Source organism: Capricornis sumatraensis, chromosome 11, assembly GCF_032405125.1.
Source record: "Capricornis sumatraensis isolate serow.1 chromosome 11, serow.2, whole genome shotgun sequence".
NCBI lineage: Eukaryota > Metazoa > Chordata > Mammalia > Artiodactyla > Bovidae > Capricornis > Capricornis sumatraensis.
Genome location: NC_091079.1, coordinates 31,794,659 through 31,820,338, shown reverse-complemented (window position 1 = coordinate 31,820,338; position 25,680 = coordinate 31,794,659).

Sequence of the window (25,680 nt, the reverse complement as noted above, 5' to 3'; positions counted from 1 at the left end):
ATACTCTTATTTATTTATTTATTTTTTGCCATGCTGAGCTGCATATGGGATTTCAATTCCCTGACCAAGGATTGAACCCCTGCCCCCCTGCTGTAGAGGCACAGAGTCCTAACCACTAGACTGCCAGGGAAGTCCCAAGGACTTCTCTTGACGATTTAAGAGATAGTGCATGCACAGCTTCTGAGACCTCCCAAGTCTGTCATGCATGTGATCCATAAATGCTGGCCTGTGATTATTATCAGGCCAGCAGGACAGGGAGGCTGCTAGCGGGCCCCTGGTGTGTGACTAGTCCTCTGCTTACTCCTCTGACTGTCCTAACTGGCAGGCGTTCGTGAGCTTGTTTTTCTGGTACGAAGGTTGCCCTGGTGTTCTGGAGTGACCCGGCAGGGCTGAGATGATTATACAACTCTACGTGCCAGGCCAAGTTCAGCACTCGCCTTGGCAGCCTGCTAAGCCAGTGCCGCTTGGATAGAGCCACTAGCCTTCAGCCTGCTCTCTCACTCTGGAAAGCTTGACCTTTACTCAGAATCGCCTTCTAACCCCCGTGTCACCCAGCAGGCTCGTTCACCCGCTCCTCCACAGCACACACATGGCCTTTTTCTCCTCCTCCGGGGAGACAACAGGGACTCCAGTGTCCCCCAGACGCAGATTCTTCCGTCATCTCTTTTTCTCTTCTACTGAATGTCACTGGGGTGTGTCTCATACACTAGAGGAGTGTTGTAAAGGTGGGAAAAGGTTTTGAAGGACAAAGGTTGGAACACCCAACAGCCTGGGTCTAATCCTAGCTGTGGACTCAGCACGGCACAGAGCGACTGCTTACACTTGAGATTTTTTGGTGGCATATCGTGTAACATTACATAAATATAATGTATATGTAATAACTTCTCATCAGGTTATAAAGATTAAATACTTAAATAGGATAGCCTGTGAAAACATACCGCCAGCACTCAATGCTCACCATTAGTTGTTCTTCGGTGCTCAGTCACTCTTGTGTGATTCTTTGCGATCCCATGAATGGCAGCACACCAGGCTTCCCTGTCCTTAACTATCTCCAAAGTTTGCTCAAACTCATGTATGTTGAGTCGGTGATGCCATCCGGCCATCTCATCCTCTGTAGCCCCCTTCTCCTGTTGCCTTCAATCTTTCCCAGCATCAGGGTCTTTTCCAGTGAGTCGGCTCTTTGTATCAGGTGGCCAAAGTATCGGAGCTTCAGCATCAGTCTTTCTGGTGAATATTCAGGGTTGATTTCCTTTAGGATTGACTGGTTTGATCTCTAAATGCGATCATTATTCACAGTTATAGGCAAAACTTGGGATGTATCTTCAATCAAGACTTTGTGACCTCAGGGACTCAGTCTCACAACCTCCGGCAGGACTGCTGATGGCCGCCCTGGTGTGAGTATCAGGATATAAAAGGGGGTGAAGAAGCTGGCCCTTCCCAGGGTCAAGGATTGGACAGAGCTCTGCTCCTCTCTGTGCACCAGGTGCCTGAACTTAAACCTGGAAGAACCATCTACCTCCATTCTCACTCCTTCACCTGTTAAGGTAGGAAGTTGGGCTCAGCAAACCCTCCCAGCACCACGGGGGCTGCAAACTCTCTGGCTGAGAATGTCCAGCTGGCGGTCAGTCCCTCTCCTGTGTGAAATTTTCTCCCCTACCCCCTTTCAAGACCCCCTTTTAGCACCTTCTGAAACCAGTCACACTCCTAAGCTAAGGCACTTAGCCCCCAGGAATTTCCAGCTCCCTGAAGCTCATCCGCTCCCCCAGGCAGGAGTCTCAGGTTTTCCTCTGGCCAACATGGCCCCCCTCCCCAGGGTCTTTGATAACTTTTGCACAGCCTATCCCTTGCTCTCCATGCAAACTTCCATCCCCTCTCTGGGACCTTGTTCTTTCTGCTCCTTTTTGTCCAGGGCACTCCATCTCTGATGGTTGAAATGCCACTTAGTCCAAATCCATCCTCCACTGAGCTTCTCCCATTGGCTCCAGCTGGAACAGTATATGTATTTTTAAACTTTCAAATCTCTTTCTCTTTTTTGTTCTTCTGATTTTGCGTATTTCGGTTATGCTTTAGCACCTTAAGGAAAACATCTCACCCCCACAATGACTAAGCAGCTGAGAAAATGGAAAGAACACAGCTTCTCTCTATATCTCCGTGCTCTCATCTGGAAAATGGAGATAAACGTGCTAAATAACCAACTGTCTTAAGGATTGTTTTAAGGCTTAAAAGGGGCTCTTGACATGAATACTTTCCACCTCTTGGATCTGCATATTTTAAAGGATCAATGAATGAATGAACGAGTGAAAGCCTTCACTGTTTTACCTGCAATTGTCAAAGACAGATAAGCTTTTGCTAAAACCCTAGGAATTCTGCACCAGTAATCTGCAAACTTAGGGCTTCCCTGGTGACTCAGTGGTAAAGAATCATCTGCCAGGCAGGAGACTTGGGTTCCATCCCTGGGACAGGAAGATGCCCTGGAGAAGGAAATGGCAACCCACTCCAGTATTCTTGTTTGGGAAATCCCATGGACAAGGCAGCCTGGCAGGCTACAGTCCATAGGGTCGCAAAAGAGTCGGACACAACTTAGAGACTGAACAAAAATGGCAACTTGCGAGCTTAGGTTCTGGGTTAGACTCTTATACCCCTGTGATTAAGGCATGAGCCAAACATTCCTGCATAGCAGTGACATCATCTAGGACAGAGGTCAGCAAACTGTGACCTCTGGATGACATCCAACCCATTACACTTTTGTATGAAGTCAACAAACTAAGAATGGGCGTTGCATTTTAAATGATTTTTACCTTTAAAATGTTATGTCTCTGAATGTACATTTTAAAAGGAAATTAAGTAAAATGGAAATGTAAACATCTTTACATCTTTTGAGTTAAAAAAATCAAAAGAAGACTATTTCACAACATGTGGAAATTAGAGGAAATTCAGACTTTGGTGTCTATAAAGTTTTATTGATAGATAGCCATGCTTCTTCATGTATGTACTGTCCACACAGTACCAGACCATGTGTGAAGAGCTTTCACACGATAATGGCCCAGTTGAGTAGCTGTGAGAGAGGCTGCACAGCTCACAAAATCAAAAATACTTACTACCTGGCCCTTTCCAAAAAATGTCTACCGATCCCTGGCCTATGAAATGAGAGCAGCGGTGTGCACCCAGCCCCTTGTCTGGGGATGGAATGTCTCTTAAAGAATGAGCAAGTGGAAGCTCAAGAAAAGTCCCTTCTTCCACTCTCTTTCCCTTGCTGTCTTAATTCCCTTCCACAGAGAGCTCTTTTATTTGGAGATCTAAGCCACACAAAACCAGAAGAGGATGGCTGGCCCGCTGGGGCACAGGGCCCGGCACAGAGGCCTTCAGACAGCAGGGCTGTGTTTCTTACCGCCTCCTCCTGCTCCGGGCCCTCCCGGAGGCCGAGGTCTGTGGGACCCTGTGGAAGAGGCTGCTGGGGTGGGAACGTCTGCATCCCAGGCATAGATGAGGCTGCGGCTCTGGATTTCTTAGAGGTCGGTGGTTTCCACTGCATCCTTTCTTGCCTTAGGCTTTGAAATGGAGGCTTACGCTGCACTCAAGTTTGCTGCAACTGCAGTTTAGCTCAGTGCAGGGTGACAGCTTGGAAGAGTGAGACCCTGGGCTGGCATGGAGTGTGAGTCGAGGGCCTTGATTCCTACATGAAGGATGTAATGAAGAGGTACCAAGAACTGAGATGTGGGGTTTAGCCTGGCATCTTAGCTCTGCTCCTCATGGGCTCTGGGATGTTTCCTCTCTGAACCTCTTTTCTGCATCTGAAAAGTGGGGGGTGATGCTTTCTCCTGGGGAGGGGTGGAGACAGGGTTCCCTCTTATGTAAACGTGGGGAGCTGGGTTTGGTCTTTTACCACACTAAAACCCTGTGCCTAGAACAGTGCCTGGCCTGTGGCAAGCACACAGCAAATGCCTATTAGTGGAAGGAGATACCAGCATGTGTGGTTTTATTATGGTTTGCAGATACTGCATTTTTTACAAGTTGAAGATTTGTGGCAACTTTGCATTTTCAGGTTTGGCAATTTTTTAGCAATACAGTTTTAATTTTTTTTTTTTTAATTGTGGTAAAAGTCACATAACATAAAGCATGCTATTTTAACCGTATTCAACTGTGCAGTTCAGAGTACTAAATACAGCCACATTTGTGTACAACTCTCATCATCCACAGCAGTAAAGCATGTTTTAATCAAGTCACCTACGTTTTTAAATCTAGTCTCCTTTCTTTATTGTTGGCTGCACTGGATCTTCATCACTGGGCGAGCTTTCTCTAGTTACAGAGGGCAGGGCTGCTCTTTGTTGGGGTGGAGGGCTTCTCATTGCGGTGGCTTCTCCAGTTGCCGAGCACAGACTCAAGGTGCACAGGCTTCAGCAGCTGCATTTCACTGACTTAGCTGTTCCGAGGCAGGTGGAATCTTCCTGGACCAGGAATTCAACATGGTCCCCTGCATTAGCAGGTGGATTCTTATCCATTGTGCTACCGGGGAAGTCCTGTGCTTTGTTTTTTTAAACATACTGCTATTGAACAGTTAGTACACTACGGCAGAGTGCAAATGCAACTTTTATGTGCACTGGGAAAAGAAAAACTTCATGTGACTCACTTTATTGTGATATTTGCCGTTTTGCGATGGTCTGGCACTGAACCCCCAATATCTTTGAAGTGCACCTATAAAATAGGTGGAGTGCCTACCGTACTACCAATTCTCATTGAATAGTCTTATCGTTGTGTCTGTTCTAAGCCAGGAATCAGTAAACTATGGCCCACACACCAAGAATGGCTCATTGCTTGATTTTGTTTATAAAGTTTTATCGGAACACAGCTTTGCCCATTTGTTTATATATTGTCTGGGGCTACATTTCCGCCTAAGGGATGGAGTTGAGTGGTTGTGAGAGAAACGTATGACCTGCAAAGCCTCAAATATATACTGCTGCTGCTGCTAAGTCGCTTCAGTCGTGTCTGACTCTGTGTGACCCCATAGACGGCAGCCCACCAGGCTCCACCATCCCTGGGATTCTCCAGGCAAGAATACTGGAGTGGGTTGCCATTTCCTTCTCCAATGCTATCAGACTCTTAATAGCAAATCTTTGTGGCTCCTGCTCTGAATGTCAAGGGCACCCTTGTCTGTAGGTGACCACAGATTTCATTTTCCCCTGATGGCAGGTGTGTGGGCAGTTACCAACTGAAAACAAGCAGTTAGCATATATTCTCAATGCCCTCTCTAAGACACTTAGTTTTTCCTTTGACGCCGTAATTCTACCGCATTATTCCGGCCTGGGCAGAGTTGACTTTTCTGTACCTTCCTGCTCTCCTATTTAAGATGGTGTTACTTTCATTTCTGTGTAAAAAGAAACTCAAGCCACTTGTGAGTTGCTGGCAGATTCATTAGGGATTGGTCTTGTGTCCCACACCAAGTCCAGGCTTAGGGAACCACACAGGAGATGAGTCAAGAGTAAAAAGGGATGACCCACTAGATACAACTGACTACATGGTACCCATGGATAGGATGTTGGCAAGGAGCAGGAGGGATCCACTCTGTCCAGGGCACAAAGTGCCTAGGTTTCTGATTCACTCTCCCATTGTTACAATTAGAATGACCTAGGGCACTGTAGTTAGCCTCCCTTAGCCTCAATATTCCCATCTGTAAAGTGGCAACAATGATACTTACCAAGTTGGGTGGCTGTGGATATTAAATCAGCTAGTGTATCAGTTGCCTGAAACATTGTAACTAGCTAGCTATTTTTATAACATAGTAAGTCATGTATTTGCCAATTTGGGAGAGAGATCGTCAAAGATCTGTGTTATATGCTGTCTTTCCTCTTGAGAGTTAAGACCCATAGTTAGAAACCTCTCAGGACCTTGATTTTGTGATGTGGTGATGGGGATCTTTCTAGATTGCGTGGCATTTACCAAGCACTCTGCAGTCTTTACTTGAAAGGATTCCTGCCCATTGTGCCAGCTGAGCAATGTGGGCTGTGCCCTTATTTTGCTACCATTTCATACTCAGCAGATCTTTTTCTTCCTTTTTCTTCCAGAAGGTCAGGACAACAGACACTCCTAACCCCAAGGAGAGGACAAGGGTGAAGATGGTGAGGTGCGGCTGACTCCTGGTCCTGAGCCTTGGCCCCTCTGTAGCACCAGAGCTGTGGCTGAGACCCTCCCATCTTGAGGAGAGAGAGAGAAGCCCCGGGGTTTAGAACTTCACAAAGAAGAATGCGGGAAGCTTTGAAAACCAGGGGAACTGTGCACTTTCGAAGCTGATGGTGCAATGGTGCCTCTGCGATCAACAGGGTCGATGCAGGGCCCAGGTGAGAATGGAAAAACAGCTGCCGAGGGAAACAGAGAGCTTCTCAAATCACCCCTGTTCCCTCTTTACCGCACCATCAGTGTTTCGACAAAACCCGCCCTTCCGGTGGAGGCCCCTCCACTCCGGCTGGAGACTGATGGCTGTGAGTAGAGTGAAAGCAGAGAGCCCATTTTCTGGCCTTGTGATCCGCACACTCTGCACCTCGCTTTCCTCTTTTTTTCAAATGGTGGTAATGATTACCCGGTGCATACTAAGTCGCTTCAGTCGTGTCCGACTCTTTGCAACTCATGGCCTGTAGCCTGCCAGACTCGTCTGTCTGTGGGATTCTCCAGGCAAGGATACTGGAGTGGGTTGCCACGCCCTCTGCAGAGGACCTTCCTGACCCAGGGACTGAACCCGCATCTCATATGTTTCTGGCATTGGCAGGCAGATTCTTCACTACTAGCACCACATGGGAAGCCAACTCCTGGTAGGGTCTTATATTAGAGAGAATCCGGTTCCTGGCGCACAGTAAGTGCTCAGTATGAAAATGTTTTCTCCAAGGCTCCTCTTCATCCACCAACCCCTTTCTCAGGAGAGGTTTCCTTTCTGACCAGCAAGCTGGCAGCACCTAATTTCTTCCTGGGCACATCCTTATGGGTATTCCCTCCATGGCCATCTGCCCAGACCTCTCGATCTCCAGAGGTCAGAGGTCAGGACAGGCAGGGACTCTGATGTACCTTCCTTCTTGGTTATCCGCTGCTGCACCTCCTGGTGAATTTCCATAGGATAATTACTTGCTAGCATGCGTGGACAGTTATTGCCTAGAAAGCTGTTTCTACCCTTTTCTCATTCATTTCACAAACTTATCCCACTTTGCCTCTGTAAGAGCCCCATGAGAGAGCCATTGTTCCATTTTACAGATGAGATACTGGAAGCTCTGAGATTAAGTGACTTCCCAGGGTCAGCCAGCTAATCAGTGGGGAGCTGATCACCCACCAAGGCCATTTCACTCAGCTCCCTCTCTCCACATCATTGCGTAGGGAGCCACCCGGTTCACTCGCTCCTGCTTCCCTGGTGATACAAAATCATGAGCTTTTCCAGGAAAGGTTGTTACCAAGACACTGGATTTGAGGTTGTGTAGGAGGGCTCTAGGTCAAGGTCGGACTAGAGAGGCCTCTCAAGGGCCCAGCCAACATGCCACACTTCTGCTTTAAGGCCTGAAGAGGCAGAGCGCTGGGGAGGGATAAGGCGCCACTGCCCAGGGTCACTGTGAACAAATGACAGCAGGAAATGTCCTCCCTTCCTGCCTGAACTACTTCAGTTCATGCCTTCCCCTCCTTCTAGAAGCCATGCCTGACCACTGGCCTACCCTTTCTATAGGGAATCACAGTGGACATTTGCAGCTTTCTATTGACTTACGTGTATGTTTAAAAGTAACTTGTTTTATAAAAAAAGTAACTTTGACTACATTTTTCTTGTTCCAAAAAAAGAAAAGAAAGATAATCACTACATAAAATTTAAATCAATAGCAATAACCAAATTAATATGAGTAATCACCTCATTTGGATACAATCAGCTGACATTTCAGTGTATAATCACCCAGTGCATTTTTCTTTGTCTGTATGTGTATATAGACACACATAGAAAACATGCTGCTTTCTAATTTGCTTTTAGTTAAAAATGTGTCATAAGTATCATTCTCTATAATTAATATGCTTCTACAAAAAACTTTGCTAATGGCTTCTTTATGGTTTTCACATCCACTGTCCTGTTATGTGTGTGCTAGTGCTGTTTCCTCAGTTACACTGTAAGCTCCTTAATTATCCATGTTCCCCAGCTTGGTGCCAGCCTCAGGATGGTTTGTTCATTGACTAATGGCAAATCAGGGCATGGGAAGTAAGTGGGATTTGAGGAAGACAGACCTGAATTTCAGTTCTGCAAAATCCTCAGATTTTGCTTCCTTCCTTCCTCTCTTCCCCCTTCCCTCCCATCCTCTCTTCCTCTCTCTGTCCTATCTTTAACGTATGCACTGTTAAATGTTTTGGATATTTATGCAAACACACATTTATTTTAATATCCTGTCACTGCCTCCAGCACTTAGCCCTTAACATATAGTATTATACGTATTTATAGACCAGATCCCTGCTCCCCTGGAGTGTGCTGACCCAAATTAAATCAAAAAAAGGAAAGGAAATAGAACACTAAAGCAGCTGAAATACACCAGGACTAAACACCAGGCTGAGAAAGGTTCAAAAGGGGACACACTTGAGATGAGATGGGGACCCAGTGAAGCCCTCTCTGCAGAGGTGAGCGTGAAGCCAAGACCTGAAGGACCAGCTACAGGGAATGGGGAAGACGTTCAGACAAAGGTCCTGAGATGGGAAACACTTTGGCAGTGCTGAGAAACTGAAGACTGTGTGGCCTCGGGTAACAAGGAGGGAGCAAGATGCCCATGAGGAGGCCGGGGGTGGGCAGGAGCCAAGTGATGCTGGGCTTGCTGGTCCTAGTGTGGAGACTGGCTTTACACAGTGGAGCAGTGGACCGTCAGCAAGGGATTTTCTGTGGGTAATTTGCATTTCAAGGTCACTCTAGCTGCTGTGTGGAAGTTGATCTTTGATTGGGGAGGGAACAAAAGCCTCTGGGACTTGGGAAATACAAGAAGACAAACTTTATTTTGGAGCATTGAAGGAGCTACAAGCCAAGGACCCTGGAAAATGGGGCAGAGAAAACTCATATGGAGGGCTGGGGGTTCCAGGAAGCACTCACAGATGTATCCCCCTTGTTCCCACCTTCTGTGGAGGACAGAGGAGCCTGGCATGCTGCAGTCAATGGGGTTGCAAAGAGTTGGACACAATTTAGCAACTGAACAACAATTGCCATGGTTATAACGCAGAATCACACAGAGCCAAAGTTGAAATTCCAGAGCTGACTGGAAGCCCAGGCATGATTCGATTCGGTCTTGTTCACTTTTAGCTTTAGAGACGCCTCAACAAAGGGAGGTGGCCTGCCCAAGGTCACCTCGCTGGCACGTGGTGGACCAGAACATGAAACAAGGCAGCTGCCTAGGATCAGAGCTCCTTATGTCTTCTTTTCAGCCTGTTCCCACCCTGGGCTCTCCTAGTAGGATGCTGTGTTTATCCTCACCTGTTAGGAGTGTGCTCTGTAGTTTCTGTGAGGAGCTGTCTGCTGCCCCAGGAGTGCTTTCATAGTGATTCCACGGTGGCCCTGACAGCTTCCTGTCCAAGCTTGAGAAGGCATGACTTCCAGGCCCTCCACAGCTGATGCTACAGCCAACCCCTCATTGGGCCTGCAGAGCTCCAGCAGCACTGCCTTCTGATGGTTGGCACCTAGACAGGAGGCAGGCAGATCTCCCAGGGGAGATGTCCAGAACTGGAGGGGACTTCCCTTTGCCTCTCTCATCTTGTCCTGCTTCTGCGTCCAGGCTGGTGACGTGGCTCATTGACCCCAGGACAGGTCCCATCACATCTCATCTCTGGGACAAGAGAGGCTGGTTATCCATGTCCCCCCACCCCACAACACACACTCTTTTGCACCCCCCTCCCCAAATAGTCCCTCAGGGATTCTGCACAGACCCTTCTTCTAACTTTTTATTTTGTATTGGGATATAGACGATTAACAATGTTGTGATAGTTTCAGGTGAACAGCAAAGGAACTCAGTCATACATGTACATATATCCATTTTCCCACAAACCCCTTCCCATCCAGGCTGGCACATAACATTTAGCAGAGTTCCACGTGCTATACAATAGGTCTTTGTTGGTTATCCATTTTAAATATAGCAGTGTGTACATGACCTTCCCGAAGTCCCTAACTGTTCTATCCCGCATCCTTCTCTCCCCCTGACAACCATAAGTTCATTCTCTAAGTCTTGCACGTACCATTTTTATTCTGCCGTCTCCTCTTTCCTGCCACTGGATCCCAGTGAGGACCTCTAGAGGTGGCATGTCCCCTTTGCAGAGGAAATTCTCACTCTGTTGACCTAGACTAGTGGTTTCCAGCCTGTTTCCTAGGATGCTATGCAGAGAGGCCCTTGGGAAGGTTGGCTTAGCTGCTGTGCCAGAGACCACTGGTTGCAGAATTCTACTGGAAGAACTCATGGAAGAGTACCCAGAAGGGTTACACTTTCCTTTCATATGAATAATAGAATCTCGTCTTTTAGCTGCGCACTTGGTTGCCCCAAATAAAGGCTAAACTTCCCAGCCTCCCTTGCTGCTAGGTGTGGTCACATGACTAGTTGCTCATCAACAGGATAGAAACACAAGTATCCTGAAGGTATGTCTTGAAGGTTTCCTAATGAGAAGGAAGGAGGGAGAACCCCTTCTTTTTTTTCCAGCTAGTTAGAATGTAGAAGTGATTGTTGGCACTTAAGCAGCTATATTGAACCATGAGGAAGAATGTAATATAACAGTATTGAAGAATCTCCTAAACTAGGAAGTCCTTTGCTAGTCTTGAACTCTCTCCCTCTTGACTTCATGTATATGAAGAAAAAATGCATTCCATCTTGTTTGATAGTCAAACCTTGTTTTAAGGAATACAGCCAATCACATCACTGTATGTTGGAAATCAAAAGCCCTCTTGCCTTTTTATTCAATAATCATTTGTTTTATGATCATGGGAGCCATGATTTGTGTTAGGTGTAAGAGATACAAAGATAAAACTAATTTCTTATTTTTCAGTTGGTTTAGTTTGCTAAGGATGCCATAAAAAAAAAAAAAAATGCCACAGACTGAGAGGCTTAAAAAGAAATTTATTTTCTCACAGTTGTGGAGCCTAGAAGTCCAAGACAGGTGTCAGAGGACTTGGTTTCTTCTGAGGCCTCTCTCCTTGGCTTGCAGGCAGCCACTCTCTGTGTCCTCACATGGCCTTTTCTCTGTGTGAATCTCCAATGTCTCTCTTGTGGATTATGGTCTCACACTAAGTGGCTTCATTTTAACTTACTCCCCTCTTTAAATATCTTGTTTCCAAAGAAAGGGGCTTCCCTGGTGACTCGGTGGTAAGGAACCCGCCTGCCAATGCAGGAGACTTGGGTTTGATCCCTGGGTCTGGAAGATCCCCTGGAGAAGGAAATGGCAACCCACTCCAGTGTTCTTGCCTGGGAAATCCCATGGACAGAGGAGCCTGGCAGGCTGCAGTCCATGAGGTTGCAGAGTTGGACGTGGCTTAGGGACTGAGCACACACGCAACTTCCAAATGAAATCATTTTCAGAGATACTGGGAGTGAGGACTTAGCACGTGAACCCGAAGGAGCACAGTGCAGCCTGTAACACCAGGAGCTGTTATAACACTACGACTGAACGGACTTCTGGTGGGAAGGATTGACAGAAACTCGGATTGTACGCAGACTTAAAATAACCTGGTTGTATCTGGAGCAAGAAGTAAGAACAGAAAATCCATGTGTCAGGAGACCTCTTGCCCTCATTTCCAAAATCCAAGTGTACTCCACAGTGTTTGTGCCCAGCCTTGTTTTGACTCGACCATCAACTGTCTTTGATGCAGTTAGTAAACCCTCCTTGAAACAGCTCCCTCGTTTGCCTTCCTGAATTGCCTCCTCCCCCAGCTGCTTCACTCAGGTCCCTTTGCTTATTTTCCCTTCTTTTCCTGAACCTACATCTTAGAGAATCACAACTGCTGCCTTGAGGCCTTGATTCTTAGTTGCCTTTCTTTTCTATTTTATCTCTGTTTTCTAAAATATATTCTACTTTCTATTCCATAACGTCCTCTGGAAAAATCCAAACAAATTTTTGGCCAACCAGTATCTATGCAGAAGTCCTTGGAGAGCTCCGTTGGTCTCAGGGATATCTCGTCCTCCTTACTCAGACATCTTCCAAATGCTCTGTCCGCCTGCAGCCTGGGGGCTTCCAGCTGCCTTCCTTACCCGGGTGTCTAACCATCATCGCAAACTTCCAGTGTTCCCCCAGCACCTCATGTGCGGTCCTCCCCATCGTCAATAATGGCAATGCCCTCTTCCATCTGCTCACGTTACATGCAGCCTTGGTGCCGGTCAACCCTGGGCTCCTCTTGCTCACCCGTCGCATCCAGGTGGTCAGTGACGTATACCCAGACTACTGCCTCCTCCCATCCCCACCGCCCCTGCCTTGGTGCCGGTGTTGTATTTCTTGCCTGCGTTATTATGACGGCTCTTTATGTCCTTCCTGCCTCTGGCCTTGCCCCTCTACAATCTCTCCTCAAAACAGCCTGGGTGACTCTTTGAAATGGAAGCCAGAGCGTCAGACCTCTCTGCTTCAACCCCCCACCCCCACAGGTTCCCATCCGATTCAGAACAGCCTTACAATGTTCTGCGGAGTCCATGAGATCCAGCTCTGCTTCCCCCATCATGTTCTAGTTCTTTCCATTGAACACATCCCCCTCGACCCTCCTGCCCGGTTATCCCGCAGACTCCCTGGGAGCTCTGCCTTGGGATTCTACACCCGTGGTCTCCTCCTGGGCCTCACCACCTGCTCCCTCACCTCCTCCACATCTTTGCTGTGATGTCTCCATCAGCGAGGCCAGCATGGCCATTGCATTTAACACCCAAATTCAGCCACACTCCAAGCTGCGCATTCTTTCCTTTCCTGGCTGGATGGTCCTCTGTGGCCCTTGGTGCCGTTTAATGTGCTTTACTCTTGTTTTGGGTGATTCGTTAGTTTTCCCGATCCCACTAGAAAGTCAGCTCCAAGAGGGCAGGGAGTTTTCCTTTCAGCCCCTGCCTGGAACAACATCTATGATGTGGCAGACGCTCAGTAAATACTTGTGGAATAAATACCAAAGACAGCCTGCACAGAACATAAACTTTTATTTCAAGCGTAAGCCTTTTGGTCTACATGATATATATATAAAGTGATAAGATATATGTGTTTTATATATTAATATATGCTTGAAACTTTCAATATTGCACTATATATATAGCATATCTATCAAGATATACATTATATATATATATATATATACATATATATATATACATATATATATATATATATATATATATATATCTGAAAGACCAAAATACATTTGTTATATATAGCAAGGGACCATAATTTTTGCAAAGGAAGACACTTTCTGGTTTCCCCGGCTGCCTGTCAGGATGCACTCAGGCAGCAACTGTGCGGTAAAGGGGACAATTTTAGCCTCTGGTTTTCCAGAGCAGAGAACACAGCCCTGCCAGGAGGCTTCTGCCTCACATCCTCTTCTCCAGAGCGGCAGGCCGGGCGCAGGTGCGGTGCATCCGACTATGAAAACACCAGTGGCCCGTGCCTCCCTGCCTGCCGTGCGCCAGCCTCTTTCAGGCCCGCTTTGGCGTGAGCTGGAAAAGGTGTGTCTTCCTCAGAGAGTGCTGAATCTGCTTCTAGATCCTCCCTGTCCCCCAGGACTGTGGAATCTGGCTCCGTCCACTTTCCCTCCCCTCACTGTGCCCTAGGCACGCTGGCCTCTTCACGTCCCAGGGGTGCCACCTCCCACCCTTCCAGCTCTAGCTCAGGGTTTGGGCAGCTGCTCATGCAGCTGTGTTGCTCCTTGTACTCCACAGAATGGGTCCCCCTCTCCACACACACACACACACACACACACACACACGCACACGCACATGCACACACGCACACACGCACACACATATGGCAGGTTCAGGTCCTAGCCTGCAGCACCCGTAAATGTGACCTTATTTGGAAACAGAGTGTTTGCAGATGCGATCCGGCTCAGATTAGGTCGGACAGGGATTGGGGTGGCCCCTAACCAATGACCGGGAGTCCTTATAAGAAAGACACAGACACAGAGGGGAGAAGGCCACGTGCAGAGGGAGGTGGAGATTGGAGTGACGCTGCTACAAGCCACGGAATGCCAAGGATTGCCGGCAGGACCACCAGAGGCTGGAAGAGGCAAGGAAGGATCTTCTCGTTGTTGCTTAGTCCCTAAGTCGTGTCGGGCTCTCTGCAACCCCACGGACTGTAGCCCGCCAGGCTCCTCTGTCCATGGAATTCTCCAGGCAAGAATACTGGAGTGAGTTGCCATTTCCTCCCCCAGGGGATCTTCCTGACCCAGGGATCAAACCTGCATCTCCTGCATCACAGCTGGATTCTTTACCGCTGAGCCACCAGGGAAGTCCTAGGAAGGATCTTACCCTGCAGGTTTTAGAGTGAGTGTGGCCTGCTGTGCCCTTGATTTTAGACTTCTCACCTCCCAAACTGTGAGAGTGTATTTCTGTTGTTTTAAGCCACCCAGTGTGTGATACTTTGTGGCAACAGCTCTGGGAAGCTCACCCCACAGCGCTTTCATCCTTTGCTTCTTGCCTTAAATGTTACCTTTTGGAAGACTTTGCCTGAACTCCCAGCCCCAGCTCTAGTTACATACTTGCAACGCATTTTACTTTTTCTCTACCTGGTGCTTGGGACCGGGTGCCATTCTCTTTCAGATGCTCCCTCTGATCATGTCTACGCTCTGGGTTATCCCTGTTGTTCGCTGAGTGTTCCCGGTCTTTGCATCCAGGGAGAGTCTCCCTCACTTACAAATACAGCTTTTCTTTATTTAAATTCATCTGTGTCATAAGGTCCCCAGTCAGAAAGTTAACCTGGGTGTTTCCCCTGGAAATCCTCAGTGTACAATTATTCAAATCGAGTCACTCAACCCATGTCACCCTCAGTTGCAGGAGACACAAGAGAGATGTGAGAACCTTTGAGAACTTTCCAAGCCAGGGTCCATTCTTACTGTTAAGCCTGAATGTGTTTTCCTACTAAGAGCATGAATCAGAAATGAGTTTTACCAAAGGGTTAGCAAAACCTTAAATAGAAAAGAAACCCCAAAACTATCAGTTCTCTCACACTCCCTCCCTCCTCAGACTTCCCCTCCCCACCTCCCACCCACCAGGACCTCCCAGGCTTGGCTCCTGGGTCATGATGAGTGGTGGACTTCTCCAAATTCTGCTGTTTTCCCTCCTGGGCTGTGCAGATGGAGATGTCTGGTAGATGCTTTTAAATCCTTTTAATTATTCATTCATTTTCCCCCAGGGCTTATAAAAGTTTTTCTCACAGTATACTGGAGTCTACCAAGTGTGCAAAAGTATCTTTCGCCACCAAAATGCACCGATCTTAATTGAAAAACATCTCCCTGGGCTTCCCTGGTGGTCTAGCGGTTAAGAATCTGCCTGCCATTGCAGGGGAAATGGGTTCGATCCCTGGTCTGGGATGATCCCACATGCTGCGGAGCATCTAAGCCCCCACAGCTACTGAGCCAGTGCTCTGGGGCCCTTGAGCCGCAGCTACTGAAGGCTGTGTACCTAGAGCCCGTGCTCCATGACAAGAGAGGCCACCACCGCGAGAAGGCCGCACACAGCAATGGAGAGTAGCCCTGCTCGCCGTGACTGGAAGAAACCCGCTGGTCGCAATGGAGACCCATGGGAGCCAAAAAATGAATACATACATAAATAAATCTTAAAAAAAACCTCACTGCCAAAAAATGAAATGCCCAAACAACTACAATAAAAGCATCAAAGATCATTGATCACAGATCACCACAACAAATGCAATAATAATGAAGTTTGAAATATTGCAAGAATTATGAATACCCACTCCAGTGTTCTTGCCTGGAGAATCCCAAGGACAGCAGAGCCTGGTGGGCTGCAATCTATGGGGTCGCACAGAGTCGGACACGACTGAAGTGACTTAGCAGCAGCATGAATACCAAAATGTGACACAGAGACAAGAAGTGAGCAAATGCTGTTGGGAAAAAAATGGCATACATACTTTTTAGTCCTTTTAGAATTGACATCTCCCCGAGACTTGTCTGTCACGTGGTATGTAGGTTTGGCCTCTGATGGATTTGGGATGGCCTTTATTGAGTACCTAATATGTGCCAGCTTTCACACTAGGCAGGTTTATACTCAGTAGGTGTTTTTTCATTGAATCTGCTCCAGAAATTTATGTTCACTACAAAATGATCTCCTTTCGTAGACATATTACTGATGAGAGCACTGAAGCTCAGAGAGGTTAAGGAATTTGCCTAAGGTCACACAGCCACTAAGTGGTAGAGCCCTTTTCAAATCTAGTCTGTCTGACTTCAAAAGTTGTGGGGGTTTTTAAGCTAAATTTTACAACTGATCAAAGCAACCCTAACTAGAAATTGCCTATTTAGTAGCAAGGGGCTCTATTCTATAAGAATTTCGCTGTGTCAGTGGTTATCAAGCAGTAGCCTCTTGGGAGCAGTTTTGACTGTCGGGTTTATGAACCCAGGACACTTGGTATGAGTTCAGGACACTCTACAGACCTGGCAAACACTGGCTGGAGGTCATCTGCTCCTGGGACTGTGATTTCTGACCTGGGACATCAGGCTAGCTACATCTCTTTTCCAGGTTCACTGTCCCCAGTAGTAAGATCAAGACTCAGATTTAATGATCTTTACACTGTTCTCCTGCACTGATGATCTAGCATTTTAGCATCCTGAGACTACACTACCCTGTTCTTCCATACGTCTCAAGCTCAAACCTTTCAATTATATCTAGAGCCCACAGCTCACACCAAAACTTTCAAGGCACCTGGGCAAGTCCCTTCTGCCAGACACCCCACTCTCACCATCTCTCCTCATCCCTTTAGCTCACCTCCTCTTCTCTCCTGGAGTTAATCCTGCTGGGGCCCTAGGGTAAGTATCTTTACTGTTCTGAGCTTCCGTGTCTACTCTGAAATGATCTCTAATGAGTATAAAACCTCACCTCATTGGCTCATTGTGAGGATTACATGAAATGGAACAGTAGCCATTGTCACTTTCCAGGGGCCTTGAACTATGCAGTCTTGACCCAGACTCTAGAGCTCTGCAGATGTGTTACAATCTCGGCTGCAACTCTTACAGCCAAGATTTATCAGCTTACCAGCTGTGTGGGTTCGGGCAAGTTGCTTTACTTCTCTGTGCCTCAGTTTCGTCTTTTGTAAAGTGGAAATGGTACCAAGCTACCCATCAGCTTTTTATGAGGGTTAAGTAAGTTCCTATCTGTAGAGCACATAAAATAGCGTTTTATATAAGAGCTGGGAATTCTTATTAGGTCATCTAATTCTCAAATCAGCGGAATATAGGGAGTCCTGTTATGATCCTTATTTTTAAAAGGGGGAAGATCACACCTTTTCCTTCATGCTGGCTGTCAGGGCCTTAATCTTAAATTATAATGACTGGCAGAGATGAGGGAGGTCCACTCTTGGGGTTTAAAGGTCTGCCATAGCCATCTGGGACTTCCCAAGGGGTGCTAGTGGTAAAGAACCCGCTTGCCAATGCAGGAGACATGAGAGAGGTGGGTTCGATCCCTGGGTTGGGGATATCCCCTGAAGGAGGGCATGGCAACCCACTCCAGTATTCTAACCGGGAGAATACCATGGACAGAGGAGTCTGGCCGGCTACAGCCCATGGGATCATGAAGAGTCAGACACGACTGAACATCTGAGCAGCACATAGCCATCTTGACATTCTTAATAATTTTATCTTTAAATTTATGCTTTGTAAGTGAAGTCCTGTCCTGGTTACCTTCTCACCTCCCCGGATGGGTTCCCGGCTGCCTCGTCCCCTGCCCTTGCTACACCCAGCAGCTGCCCTCTGCTTCTGGTGGGGACCTGGGTGCAGGGAGAGGCCAGGTCATGGGGCAAAGCTGAGGGCATCTGTGAGCAGCTGCACCCACCCTTCAAGTATCCCCAGCTGGAGGGCACACGACATGAACCAGCAAATTAAAACCTCACCGCCAGTTAAGACAGAGCAGAATAAAGAGCTTTTCTCTTTCTCTTTGAACAAGAGGCTTTACATTTTCATTTTGCACTGGGTGGGCCTTGCTAGTTATGCAGGTGGTCCTGGGTACATAGCAAGTCATGGGAGAAAATGAAAAGGTAGCTCCTTTCTCCTTCAAAACAACAGCAAATGCACATGCCGGGTTCAGTCATTCAGGGCAGTTTGTTTTTACTTCTGATCCGCAGGTAGAGACATTTTGATAAAGCCCCTGAAAGTGGGGCATGCTTGCTGCTTCCCACAACGATGGCTTCCCTGAAGCTTCCTAAGTCTTTGTGTGACTTGCACCTTCAATATGTGCTGTTGCCCAGCCAGCAGCCCTGTTTGGTAGTGGAAGATGGAGAAATTTTGTTTTGTTTATTTTTTCCCTCCTTCTGTGGCTGTAATCCCCAATGAAGAGTGTTCTCTTTAAAAGATGCTCTGGGCGACTACATTATGCAAATATGGGCTCTCTGTGGCTCGCCAGGCTGGAGCCAGGCCTCCCAGGTCTGGAAGGTAGACTGCATGGGCCGGGCAGGGAGGCCCTGTCTTCGGCCTCGCAGCTCTCGATGCTACTGCCAGGGCCCCTGGGAGACGACTCAGGCCGCAGTGCTGGAAGAGGGAGGGACCTCAGAGCAATGGGGAGGGAGAGCTCCTGGTCTGTCTCACGTCTAAGAGATGAGGACCACTAGGGCCGAGCTGACAGCAACTTCCAGAGATTGCAGGCCCACTGTAGACGGGCGTCCAGTAAGAGGCCTCAGATAAGAGTGCCACGGCCAATGTACTCTCGTGGGAGCAATGTCTCCTTGCTTGGGAGCAGGCCGCCACATCCGCGACATCATGAGGATGGAGAGTCCAGAGAGAGCGAGAGATACAGGAAGATCCTGCCAGGGGACACCAGTCAGGGGGACAGTTGGCCTGGGATTGCATGGGAGTTTGGGGGACAGCTGGGCCTCGGCCAGTTGCCTTACTTTGGACTCCATCCTGTCTTCAGGAGCCTGCTGCCTAAGCAGCCTGGCCAGTCTCATTTCCAAGCTGGCATCTTGAAACCCTGGATGTAGCGGTGTGGGCCATGGGCCCGCCGAGGCGTCTGCACAGCTTTGTTGTTAGTAAGCCTGTTTCCAGTCCTCCCTCAAAGGTGCCCTTTCCATACACCCCACTGCTCCTAAGAACAGCAGCTTCAGCCAGCAAAGCACTCCTCATCTGCTTCTCTGTCCACAGCAGGAAGGGTAGGAAGAGTGGGGAGCTGGGCACAAAAGACTTAGTGCTTTTTGGTGGGTTTTGCCACATCTCAGACAGGGTTCTAAGGTCAGAATCCAGATTAGCACATTGAACTCCGCAGATACAGTTTAATAATTTATATGCTTCTTTTTCTTTACTTTTCTTCTACTTTTTTTTTTTTTTTTTTACTGTTTTTCTAATAGCCATTGACCTTACTGCGTTCTGTCCATCACCTTGGCCCCCTTGCTGAGTTTGTACATCCACGGTCCCTTTCTAACCTTTTGTATTGAGATTTAAGTTACATACAGCCAAGTGCAAATAACACGAAGTCCTGATTTTGGTGAGTTTTGATAGATGCGCCTGCCACCCCAGTACAAGAATACAGGACATTTCTATCACCCCAAAACATTTCCTGCCCCTGTTTCCATTTGCCCTCCCACCCTACCCACACACAAAGGCAACCGCTGCTTGGACTTCAGTCCCCACAGATTGTTTCTCTCTTCTCGAACTTTCGACGGAAGTTCTGCTCTTCCATGTTTCTGTTCTTTTTTAATTATTATTTTCTTAAATTTATTTATTTCTAATTGAAGGATAATTGCTTTACAGTGTTGCGCTGGTTTCTACCAAACACCAACATGAATCAGCCACAGGTTTGCCCAAGTCTCCCATGTCTCCCTTCTGTTACCCTGTGTAGTGTTAACCGCATTCATCCGTGTATACTGGTGACTTTCTTTTTATTCTATTGTCTGGGTATTCCACACTCTGTTTATCCTTTGATCCACCGACAGACATTCGTTTCAGTTTTTTGGTGTTTATGAATGTCTCCTATGTGTTTTCACGTACAAACCTTTTTATAGACGTGTGTCTTGGGGAAATACCTAGGAGTGGAATCGTTGGGTCATATGTGAAGTGTATTTTTAACTTTAGAAGCAACTGCCAAACTGTTTTTCCAAGTGGTCATATCAGTTTTTCACTCCCACCATGAGTGTATAAGTGTTTCAATTGCTTCACGTCTTTGCCAGCACTTGATATGGACAATCTTTTTCGTTTTGGCCACTCTGGTGGGGGTGAAATGGTGTCTTGTCACTGTGATCTGTATTTCATTGATGACTATAGAGACCTTCACATCTTTTCATGTAAATGTCATATATAGCTTCTGTTTAAATCTTACCCACATTGGAGGAAGGGGCTTGTTTGTCTTATTGCATTGCAAGAGTTGTTAACAGATTCTAGATCTAAGTCCCTTGTCAGCTAGATGGGCTGCAAATCTCTTCTATCTGTGTCTGCGCTATCCCTTTTAATCCTTACAGGAACCCTAGGAAGTGCATATCATCTCCACTTTGTTTTACAGAGGCAGAAACTGAAGCACAGAGAGGCTAAGAAAATGCCCAAAGTCACACAGCTACTCAATAGCAGAGTGGGAATGCAGGCCCACCGGTGTGTGACTCAGAGCTTTGACATCCAGAAAATTCCAGGGAGAATCTCTCCATACACGAAGACTTGTATCTCCCTGGCAGCCTGGCTACACCAGTGCCCAGGCTGGGTTATTTCAGTTCATACTTGCTCCCTCTGCCTTGCAAATACCAGACCATCCTGGGAAGTAGCCGGCTCCCGGAACCCAGTCGGGAGCACCGTCTTTTCGGGAGAATGCCACGAGGCTTTGAGCTGCTCCGATGAAAGACAAACTGTGGGTATTTTTACGGGCCTCTGAGGGTGCTGGCAGAATTACCTCGTGCCAGGAATAACAATGAGGGGCCCAAGCAAGCTCACCGCCAGCCCTGCTCTGGGAGGCATCTCTGGAGGGGGCCAGCCAGGCAGTGGGAAGGGAAGGTGGCCTGGGAGTGGAAAGTTGGGGCTCAGATATTCGTCCACTGCTGCCTCCAAGAAGAGCTGCTGGGTGCCCTGAGGGACTCAACAGGAGAAGGGGCCCCCAGTGTAGTCAGAGTAAAAGGCGGGGAGGTTTGTGAGAGTGGGAGCCACAGCCACACCAACCATCAACATGCTAGTTAGAATAAGAAGCCTTAAGTGAGGACCCTTGTGTGCCAGGCACTGTGCCTGCATTTGCCATCCCCATTAGATGCTACATATGGTGTGGGGGGTTTGTACTTACTAGCTTAATGCTCATAGTAACCCCATGAGATCAATATTAGTAAAATGCCCACAGGAAGAAACTGAGGTTCAGAGAGGTTAAGTAATTTGCCTAACGTCACATCGTTTGTAAGTGGTTGAGGTTTGAATAGAGGTTTAGCTGATTCTGAAGCCCAGTCACTTAAATGCTCTGCTGCCTTTCTGTTCACAAACTTGTGTCAAATTCTTATTTGTGTCAGGCACTGCATGAAGTGCCTAGACCAGGGGGACATAATGCTGAACAAGACTCATCCCTGTCTTTGGGCCATGTGGTGGGGTGAATGGTGACCCGCCCCCCCACTGAAAGATATGTCCACATCCCAGAACTTAGGAGTGTGAGCTTGTTTGACAAGAGGGTTTCTGTTATATAGTTAAGGCTCCTGAGACCATCCTGGTTTACTTGTATATGCATGCTCAGCTGTGTCTGACTCTTTCTGACCCTGTGAATTGTGGCCCATCAGGCTCCTCTGTCCATGGGATTCTCCAGGCAAGAAAACTGAAGTGGGTTTCCATTTCCTTCTCCAGGGGATCCTCCCAATCAGGGATCAAACTTGTGTCTCCTGAGTCTCCTGCATTGCAGATGGATTGCTTACCACTTGAGCCATTAGGGAAGCCCCTGGGTTAGCTGGGTGGCCCTAAATCCAATGACAACTGCCCGTAGAAGAGACAGAAGGGAAGACAGAAGAGAAGAAGGCCATGTGAGGATAGAGGCAGAGACTGGAGTTGTATAGCCACAAGCCAAGGGATGCCTGGAGCCCCCAGACAATGCAAGAGGCAAAGAATTCTCCTCTTGAGACTTGAAAGGAGCATTGCTCTTGTGCTGACTCACCAGATCCAGCCCACACCCTGGAGGGGATTATTCAAAGGCTTGGATACTGAGAGGTGTGATCATGGGGGCCATGGTAGAGGCTGCCCCCTACAGTGCCTGAAGGCAGGACTCCCAGCTACTATTTCTCTGACTTTCCCAAATCATCTGGCTCTGGATTGCATGTGGAACATGTGGGCTCCTGAGCCAGACTTTTTATACACATCACACCATGTTGTAACATTTACCCCTCACCTGAACTCAGCAAGGGGAGGTGTTCTCACCCTCATTTGACAGAGGGGGTTACTGAGTCTTAAAAGATGAAGGCCACAAGGCAGCATATTAGAGTAAACTAGTGGTTCTTGACTTTGGTTGCATCAAAAATTCCCCAAAGAGAGTTTCTAGGCCCCGTGCACAGAATTTTTGATTCCATAGGTCTAGTGTGGGGCTGGAGAATTTGCATTTCCAAGAAGTTCTCAGGTGAAGTTGATGCTACAGGTCTGTGGACCTTGCTTTTAGAACCACTGGAGAATCAGTGTTGCAGGCACAGTAGAAGCCTGAAATGTTAGTGGATTAACAGCGTGCGTGTGTGCTAAGTCACTTCAGTCATGTCCGGCTCTTTGTGACCCTATGGACTGTAGATTTTCCAGAATATTTTCAAGAATACTGGAGTGGGTTGCTGTGCCCTTCTCCAGGGGATCATCTCAACCCAGGGATTGAACCCAGGTCTCCCGCATTGCAGGCAGATTCTTTACCATCTGAACCACCTGGGAAGCCCTGTGGATTAACAGATCAAATGTATTTTACACTCAAGTCGCAGTCTTGTTGGTTTTAGTTGACTCTGTTTGGAGCGTGTGGTTCCCCAAAGTCACCATGGAAGAAAAAAGAGCTCAAGAGGGTCTCGTGGAGTGTTTTAAAGGGAGAGGTCTGGAAGTGCCTTGCCTGCCTTTTGCTCACACTCCATTGGCCAAAACTCACTCATGTGGCACCAAACAACTGCAAGGGAGGCTGGGAAATGTAGTCTTCCTCAGGAAGAGGCTATGCTGTGATGAGCATGCAGCTGATCAGAGCCAGGCTAGGGCTTGACCTCAGGTATTTTCCCCCTTCATCTTTTGCTTTTTCCCTGGTTCAAGTGCTTTCAGTGGGCTTTCTCATATCAGACAGAGTCAAGGGGCTTTTTTTTTTTTTTCCTGTAAAAATGGAAAAAAGAGAAGAAGAAAGAACAATTTCTTGGGTCTTTCAGAGCATTCTCTTGCCAACAGCATCTTCTGAGGGGCCCAGGTGCTCAGCTTAACAGCTGCCAAGCACATTGAAAGCCTGTAGGGGTTTCTTGCATGAATTTCATTTCCACCATCTTAAGCAACACTGGGCCGGTGCCTCCAACATTGGAGGAGATCCCTGGCTATGCTTCTTCACGGCCTAAAGCCTGGACTTGGGGTCCACAGACAAGCTCCAGGTAGAAAGCCTACTGCTTCTGCCTCCCTCAACCCCTTCTCCAGAATTTCCAAAGGCAGCTGCCTCCAGGGTCTGCTGTTTCTAGCTCTCAAGCCTTTGTTCAGTTCAGTCGCTCAATCGTGTCTAACTCTTTGCAACCCAATGGACTGCAGCACACCAGGCCTCCCTGTCCATCACCAACGCCCGGAGTTTACTCAAACTCATGTCCATTGAGTCGGTGATGCCATCCAGCCATCTCATCCTCTGTCATCCCCTTCTCCTTTTGCCTTCAATCTTTCCCAGCATCAGGGCCTTTTTCAATGAGTTAGTTCTTCACATCAGGTGGCCAAAGTATTGGAGTTTCAGCTTCAGCATCAGTCTTTCAAATGAATATTCAAGACTGATTTCCTTTAGGATGGACTGGTTTGCTCTCCTTGCAGTCCAAGCGACTCTCAAGAGTCTTCTTCAAGACCACAGTTCAAAAGCATCAATTCTTTGGCATTCAGCTTTCTTAAGAGTCCAACTCTAACATCTGCACCTGACTACTGGAAAAATCATAGCCTTGATTAGACAGACCTTTGTTGTCAAAGTAATGGCTCTGCTTTTTAATATGCTGTCTAGGTTGGTCATAACTTTTCTTCCAAAGAGCAAGCATCTTTTCATTTCATAGCTGCTGTCACAGCCTTAGTATACACTGTGGTGTCTGCCTGAATACCCTCTCTTCCCTGCAGACTCAAGTGACACCAGCTCCCTTCTTCACTTAGTCAAATGAGCATTCAACTTGCCCACGCTTTGGAGCAGAGGCAGAGACAGGTCTCTCTGTCTCCGCCTGTGGTCCAGCACTTGTCATGGCCTGTGTAGACTCTAAAGGCTCCTGCCCGTGCCTGTTTCTTCTTGCAGAACAAGAGAAGTTTAAGAGCAAGGACCACATGGCCTCCTTTACTGGCCTCTTCATTACCTGCAGCACTAAGGTCAGAAGACTTGTGAGTGTTTCACAGAACATTCCTGTGAAATACAAAACCCTCCCCAGAGGTGAAGAGTGAAGACTCTGGCATGGGTTGGAGTCCCAGCTCTGTTACTTGTGCAAGTTTGGGCAAATTCTTAGCTTTGCTAGACTGCAGTTTTCCCATCTGTACAGATGGGCTATTCATGTTGTGTGAATTCAATGAAATAATGTGCCTAAAGCCCTCTGAATAATGCCAGGGGCATGGGAAACAGTCCAGAAATGCCAAGCATCTTTCTGTTATCATCACTACTCTTGTTACTACCTCTCAACCGTGGCACACACTGACCACACCAACTTACTTCCCTGCTGACAGTTTTGGTGATTTTGCATGTCTCTGTGCTTGCTTTTGCACTTGGTGTTGGAGGTCCCTACTCTCACCCATTCCTTTGTTCACTTAACAAAGTTTCTGCTGAGCTCCCAACTACTCACACTGCAGACTCATCTCAGTCAGCCCTTCCTGGCCAGCCCCATTTGATTCACCACTCCTGTTTTGCAGTCTGTTTTCTTTTTCTGTATCTCTGTGACTAACTTGAGAGCAGACAAACATGACTTTTCCCCACTGGATTTAACTGCTCTGGATCCGGTTTCTAATGGGGAAGATCACCTGGAGAAGGAAACAGCAACTCACTCCAGTATTTTTGCCTGGCAGGCTACAGCCCATGGGGTCACAAAGAGTCAGACACAACTTAGTAGCTAAACCGATATCACACATGACATGTCATAGGAGCTTAATAAATACTTGTTGAACAAATGCACAAATGTTACTCATCTCCAAATCTGGCCTCAATGCCTAGGATGTGGTAGGTGCTCACCCAGGTTCTCTTTCTCTCGCAGGAAACCAAATCACTCTGTATTCATATCACCAAAAATTCCCAGTGGAGCAGAGTCACTTTTAATCAGCATATCTGGAATTTGCCTTTTTTTTTCTTCGGATCCAGAAAGCTTTCCCTGGTACTGCGTGACCAAGTTTAAAATGACCGGTGGGGCTCTCCTCTGAAAAGTGCAAGAGGATGTCATTTGCGCTTGTGT